This window comes from Nicotiana tomentosiformis, chromosome 9 (assembly GCF_000390325.3).
Source record: "Nicotiana tomentosiformis chromosome 9, ASM39032v3, whole genome shotgun sequence".
Lineage (NCBI taxonomy): Eukaryota > Viridiplantae > Streptophyta > Magnoliopsida > Solanales > Solanaceae > Nicotiana > Nicotiana tomentosiformis.
In genome coordinates, this window is record NC_090820.1 from 9,623,845 (window position 1) to 9,630,684 (window position 6,840).

General features: G+C 34.9%; 1 long non-coding RNA gene across 3 annotated transcripts; it reads right to left on the reverse strand.

The window, feature by feature from the left end:
- Nucleotides 1-576: 576 nt before the first annotated feature.
- LOC104101942 (uncharacterized) lies at nucleotides 577-4,058 on the reverse strand. Of its 3 annotated transcripts, none has more exons than XR_004508464.2 (6): nucleotides 3,912-4,058; nucleotides 2,811-3,051; nucleotides 2,505-2,708; nucleotides 2,243-2,395; nucleotides 2,063-2,147; nucleotides 577-838 (listed from the first exon to the last, which is right to left on the reverse strand). It is a non-coding gene; the product is annotated as an uncharacterized lncRNA (long non-coding RNA). The 3 variants fall into 3 exon arrangements; XR_011411193.1 differs by lacking the exon at nucleotides 3,912-4,058 and adding an exon at nucleotides 3,600-3,738 and having other exon boundaries at nucleotides 2,811-3,042; XR_687578.4 differs by lacking the exon at nucleotides 3,912-4,058 and adding an exon at nucleotides 3,600-3,735.
- Nucleotides 4,059-6,840: the final 2,782 nt, after the last annotated feature.

Genomic DNA, 6,840 nt, shown 5'->3' on the forward strand with positions numbered 1-6,840 from the left:
CAAACTAAAATGGCTAATTATACTCCTTTAGCATCCATTTATATAGCCTCTAAATTCAAAATAATTACTGCTAAAATTAGCATCTTTAATGATAATTATTTTGTGGCAATTAAAATGGCTATAGTATCCCTTCTAAGAACATCTTAGTTTGATGCAATATCCCTTTTCGTTTAGCCGTCTATGTAGTAAGAAAAACTCTGAGTTTGACGTTGAATAGCCATAGTGAGTTCATCACCAGTGGCATAAGCAGAGGAGGCATATGCGGTGGGGAGAAAGGCAATTTACCTCACTTCTTACAATTCCAGTTGAACCCGCAACAAAGCCAGCATTGCTTTCGTGGGATCAACTGCTCGTTTGCGATATAGAACTGGATTTTGTTTTTTGGAATCGAGCGAGATGATATGCTGAAACGGGTGCTAGCTTGAAAACCGTCGTAGAACGAAGCAACACTGTGTGAAAACATCTTAATTTGTCCTTTTATCATCCTACTTTATAACAGGTATATCCAACTAAATTAGCACTACAAGTCACAAGCTGTAATAGCAATAGTTTAGCCAATAATAGTTACTACATCCATCCAGAATATGATCCAATAATTAAATATATTAATATTAATTCAAAAAAACATAATATATCTCATTAAATCTTAACAAAAGAAAGTACTAATAAAAAATATTAATGTCATAGCAACTTAAAATAAACTTATATTGTTTGAACTAAATAACTAATGTCATTATATAACTAATCCAGACAAATAATGATGTTCAAATGATTTTCGCACTTTTCATCATTTTGAAATCTTCCACCCGCTAAATTATCGAACATTAGGGTGTATGACCTGAAATTATAAAATAACTGTGTCAAAAGATGAAATATAATGTGAAAAAATATTCTTTTTCAGCGAACACCCTCACCTAACGTATATAAGCAGAAACAACTAGATGTATCTATAAGCGAGCAAAATGGATGTGCAAACAATTAAAGACAGTTTCTTTCTTTGTTATGGTAGAGAAGAAACAAACAAAAAATTCAAAAGTAGAGTATTAGCTTGGAGAAGTAAAAAGAAGTTGCACGCCAAGTTACAACAACGACAACAATAACAACAAGCAAATATCATTAGCAAAGGACAGAAAAATAATACTAATAATGTATGAACCGGCAACGATAAAAGAAACCAAAGACCCATAAAAATATGTTCTTCAGAAGCAAGAATAAAAAAAGTTCCAAGAACACTCTTTCTTTCTTCACATACGAGGACGGCAAGAATAACGGAAGTTCCAATAACACTCTTTGAGCCAACCAGGCAAACCACTTTTTTTACTAAAAAAATAATTTCCTTTGTACCAACACACCCGAAATCTTTCAGTGTTAAGAACAGAACGAATGCAAAATTACAAGGTAGATTAAAAGAAATAAGTTACTACAACTTGATCCTATAATAGGAAATAGAAAGCATCATGGATTTCTTAAATAAGCATGCGACATATACTTAAAATCTAGAAAAACCAGCTATCATCGTTTCTCTTTACCTCATTATTACTATACAGATAGACAATCTATTGAGGAACTGCATAAATATTCTAAAACCCAGTGAAGCAAACTTGGTTGAAGGTTTAATATGATGTTAATCAATCCAATGAACTCCAGTAGAAAAGGCAGGTTCGGTGAAAGGCCAAAAGAAGTATCAAGTTGACTATAGCATTTGCAGAGAGAAATACTAGAAAACTAAAGAATATTTGATGCCTTAGTCCCGCCATTCTCACTTTAATAAAACCACCCCAAATGATCATCATGGAGATAAATAAATAAGACAAATAACCCCTAATTGAAAAATAAGTGTAATTCCTATGACACTTGAGTAATTGAAAATGACGACCAATCTACGTCCATATTCTTTTGGAATGATGTAGAAATTTTGCAATAGTTATGACATCAACACTAGGAAAAGAAAATATATAAAAGTAAGAATCATCCAAGGTAAGCCCAAATACAACAATAAAGTAATAAAAACCGAAGGAGGAAAACTCAAACAATAGCGATGAAGGACAAAGATGAGTAGTACCGTGAGAAGGTTGAGCATTTTCAGTAACATTAGGTATCTTTGATGTTTGTGGTACTTGTTCATATCCACTGTTGGCGTCAGGTATCTAATAAATATTAACATGTTAGGTAACGATACTTTTATATGATAAAAATTTCATTAAAAATATTTAAAGCTTATAAAATCGAGTTACATGTTCACCTGAGGTGCCATTGCTACTTTGAGGCATAGATGCATTAGGAGCATATTTGCGCATGAATTGTCTCATTTGGAGCAGTTCTAATTGCATCTTCTCCTGATTTTGTTTCATCTTATTCATTTCTTCATTTTGTTTCTCCGTTAACTCGATTATCTCTGTCATTGAAATATTAAAATGATATCTTATAAATTATAAATATAAGTTGAGAATAACTAAAATCAAAACGCTATGAATATGAGCTAGGAGAATTTTCAAGGTTGATACCTTAGCTTTATCAGAAAGCCAATAAGAGACAAGACTACTCCATTGATCCCTTGGTATACGACTTGGTCTATTTTTTAGCAAAGCGTCTTTAGTCTTATATTTTCGCATATACTCACTTTTAAATCCGGACTTGTAATCTTTCCCTTTCTTTCCTAGTGACTTTAAGATTCACGCTTCTCCACATTTTGGGATAGAGAACTTCTTCTACAAAAATAAAAGCCAACATTTAGAAGATAATATCATGTATAAAAGATTGAGCATGTTCATATAATAATAATAATAATAATAATAATAACTTCTCCATACCCTTACAAAATCTACCAATTTCTTCTTTCCTCGTTGTCAAAATTTCTCCAATCATCTACATGTAGAGGTGTTAGTTCTGAAGTTCTGGAAATAATTCCTAGAAAGCTAGCAAGCTTTCGACCCTCTTTCCCAATAGCTTGGTTACGATTATTAAACGGCACATCAACGGTCTTTTCCGGCGGAAGTTTTTAAATATCTTTTAGTAAAGTAGGCCCACAAACTTTTTTTGCTTCTGAATTACCTAAAATGAAAAAGATCTGAATCATCTTATGACATCAAAAATTATAACTCCAGATACTTTAACATTACGCTACAGAAAGAGACTAGCAAAGCAGAAATATAACTATAAATGTCACAACAATGTCAAGGAATTACAACAAAGTACTCATATTGGAACTGAAGTTAAGGTTGTAGGAAATCAAGAATCATCACATGAAAAGAAGCAAGCAACTGATCCTAATCACGAAGTTGTGTTAGTTTCAATTCTCCAAGTCTTCACAATATTATCGGAACTTTCTATTTCATAAAAATGTGGTTGCATGTGTTATATTTGTTCTCTGCCACCACTAGACACACCTCTTCAGTTAATTGGAAAAGAATCAGTTATACAATTATATAGATCAATGTTTGAACCACCTTACCGTCCTAAGAATCTATATATATCTATAATTGAGGGTCTAAAAAAGGTGACTTGGCACCTTTGATAGGCCAGGAAAAAGATTTATCTATTATCTCTTTTTTTAAGATTTATCCTCTCATTTTAATACAACACTTAATTCAAAAAGGCACCTTTTCTGAATACTCAATTACATGTACTTCCGTTAAGAACAATGAAAGAGGAATAAAAGCGTCGTTTCAAAATGCAAGCCACAACTCCGTCTTTGCGCCGTTTCAAAACACAGGCCATAACTCCGTCTTTTTTATTTCCCCAATTTTAAAGGTAAAGTTGGTATAAAGAGAGTGTGTGCAAAGGCTCATCTCTCAGCCACCATTAGGATTTCATTTCTCCATGCATTCAGATGGATCTTCCGCAGCTTTTGTCACCCAGGAGGAGGATGCTGCGTTTGCAATCTAAACCCAACCTCCGATTATTCTTATTACCTCTCTGATGATGATGATTTGCCTGAAGATCATCGCCTTGCTCTTGAACAAATTTGGTTGAACTACCACCATCAAACTGAAGAATCCAATGTTTGCTCCCTTTCTTTCGTTTTCCTATTAAAGTTCTGTCATTCAATTTTTGGTCAAGCCTTTGATTCATGTGCTTTATTTATATGTCATGGATTTATACACGTATTTTTTTGCTTACCGCTAATTGTAAAGCCTATGATTCATCTAATGCTAATATAATAAATGTTTTGATTGTAACGAAAAGTATCACTTTATGTAACGATGGATTTGGTGTGGTCGTGTCGTTACCTTGCTTTTTTTCCTCATCCTGACATTCCTTTTTATTAAATAATCCTATTTTATCCTTTACTCTATTTTTTTATATAATAATTATATTCTACCTTTTACCTTGCTTTTTCTTTGTAATATTGCAAGTTTATTCTTCATATTGTGGGTATGACATTATAAAATGATGACAAACGATACAATCTATCTAAATATTTTATTCTCAAAACAATACAATACGATATATTATGAAACAATATGTAACAACTATTCAAACGATATGATACGATAGGTAACAACCATCCAAACAAGCTGTAAAAGCCTCTTATTTCTATTCCTTTTCCCCCCTGATAATAGGTTTCATTCTCCATGAAATACGATTTAGACGAATGTTTGTATTCCTATGACATTATTTTACTTTCCTGTATTTGAATTTATTTATTTTAATTGGATAGATTTGTCCAATTCCATTATAATCCCTCTTCTTTCTTCCAGTTTGGCGGATAGGTTTCATCGTTGTTGGCTTGTTTGACAGGGTTTTGAATTTGTTGACTGTCCCGGTCCGACTGTTCCAATAACACCATATCTGGATTTCAAGTTCCACAACGACTATGGGGTACTGATTGAACTGGCTAACTGTGCTATCCAAGAGTATAATGAGAAAGAGTGCAATGTATGTATGCCCCTATACATCTTTGCTTTGTGTGATTTTAAGTCTCCCTCGCCCGGACTCTTCGAGTGATATATGTTGACTCTCCCTGCATGTTTTCAAGTACAAGTTTTTGAAAATTGAGAAAGTGAATTTTATGTCGTCTTGAACTTTTGTAACAACTTATTTTTATATTGCTGTTTATTTTTGGTTATATTTTAATAGTGGCTTAGGGTTGCATTATTAACAAAAAAATCTTCATTCTCCGTGTCTCGGTTGGATGCGACATACCGTAATTATCTTCAGAAACAGGTCATGTGGATTCAAAGGGTGCATATATGAAGTTTAACAGCTTCAAATAATTAAATTTATATAATTATGGGTTAAACTTAGTTAACAATAATATTTCTAGATGTAGCTTTCGAGGGTGCAATAAATATTAGATGGATTTTGTCGAATAGTGATAACAATAGGCAATAGCTATTTCAAAAAGCATGAGCAATAATATAGCATTTAATAGCAATAAATAACAATATATGATATTTAAGTAAATAAGATGAATGATTCACCCAATAAAGGATGAACTAGATGGTTGTTCCTCCTGACAATGATGAGTGACAGATAAAACCTTGAATGTTCGAGTTATTCTCGGATTAGATGGAAAAGTATGGAATAATATAGACAAGAATCTCAGTGAAAAGGTGGTGTTCGTATCTTAGTAAGAGAGAGAGAATCTTTTTGTCAAAGTGTGTTCTTACAAATGAATATCACATGCCCTTATCATTGTCTCTTTTTTCTATATATATGGGACATGTTCCTAAGAAACCCTAATAGTACATGTGTATAGAATATTCCCTTTTAATATCCTATCTTGACAAACTAGCCGTTATAACTCTTATCATCAATATTCAATCTCGACCTCGACCCTTGTAGACATCTCGACTATGGCTCATGTTGACAATTCGGCCAAGGACTTTGTTGCTTCTTGGGTCGCTTTGACTAACCTCGACTCGAGAATCCTTCCCATAATATTATCTTGGCTTAGGTACTCTAGAGATAGATTTTGCCATACAGTTAATCCCTCCGCTTATTGAGACTGGCTTCAGGCGGGGTCGATGAGCGGATTTGCTCGTTATGGTAGAAACAATTGAGCGAGCAGTTCAGATCGTGGTGGTCATGGTGAGTCGGCAACGTGGCCCTATGCGGACCACCTATTTCAAAACTTCTCGATTTTCTCGATCGGTTTGTTGGATTTGGACTATCCACAAATTAAGATGACGTCATGTGTCATTGTGACACATTTTCCCAATGCGTTGCTTTGTTTCTCGTGCGTCCTTTGATTGAATCTGCCACTTTGGTTACGGCGCCAGTAATGATGAACCATTTTCGGTTTTGGTGCCCAGGTTCTTATAAATAGATGTGCTAGGGTGTAATTTTGAAGTTTTAGACCTTCTACTCTGAAACTCCATATCTCTTTCTTTCTTCTTTGTGACTTAACACTTTCTGTTCCAGATGCTTTCATTGTTTTCGATTCTTTACTGCTTGATACTCTTTTTCTTCTGATAAAACATGACTAACGTACCTTCCGAGTCTACTGAGGGAAGTGAGCCAGTCCCTTTAACGATGGTGCTCCCTCCTCATGAGGGGAATGCTCCTGCCGCCGTCAAGGATGGAGGCTTCCCTTTGGTGGAGGAGATAATTCCTCGCAATCCTGACATCAGGTCTGATTTCTCGAAGTCCACTGATGTTGACCCTAGAGCCTTTCAGTCAGTGATGACAGATAAGGAATTGGGAGAACTTAGGGGTAAGTACGGCATCCCCGATCACCTCGAATTAATCCCGGTTGGGTGGGATACGATGCAGGTTCATCATCCTAGATACTGTGCCTTCTACGCCTACCCCTTCCAAGTCGGCGACACTCTACCTCTCCTTCCGCTGGCGGAGGAATTTTGCCATTATTACGGCGTCTGCCCAGCCCAGCTCGCC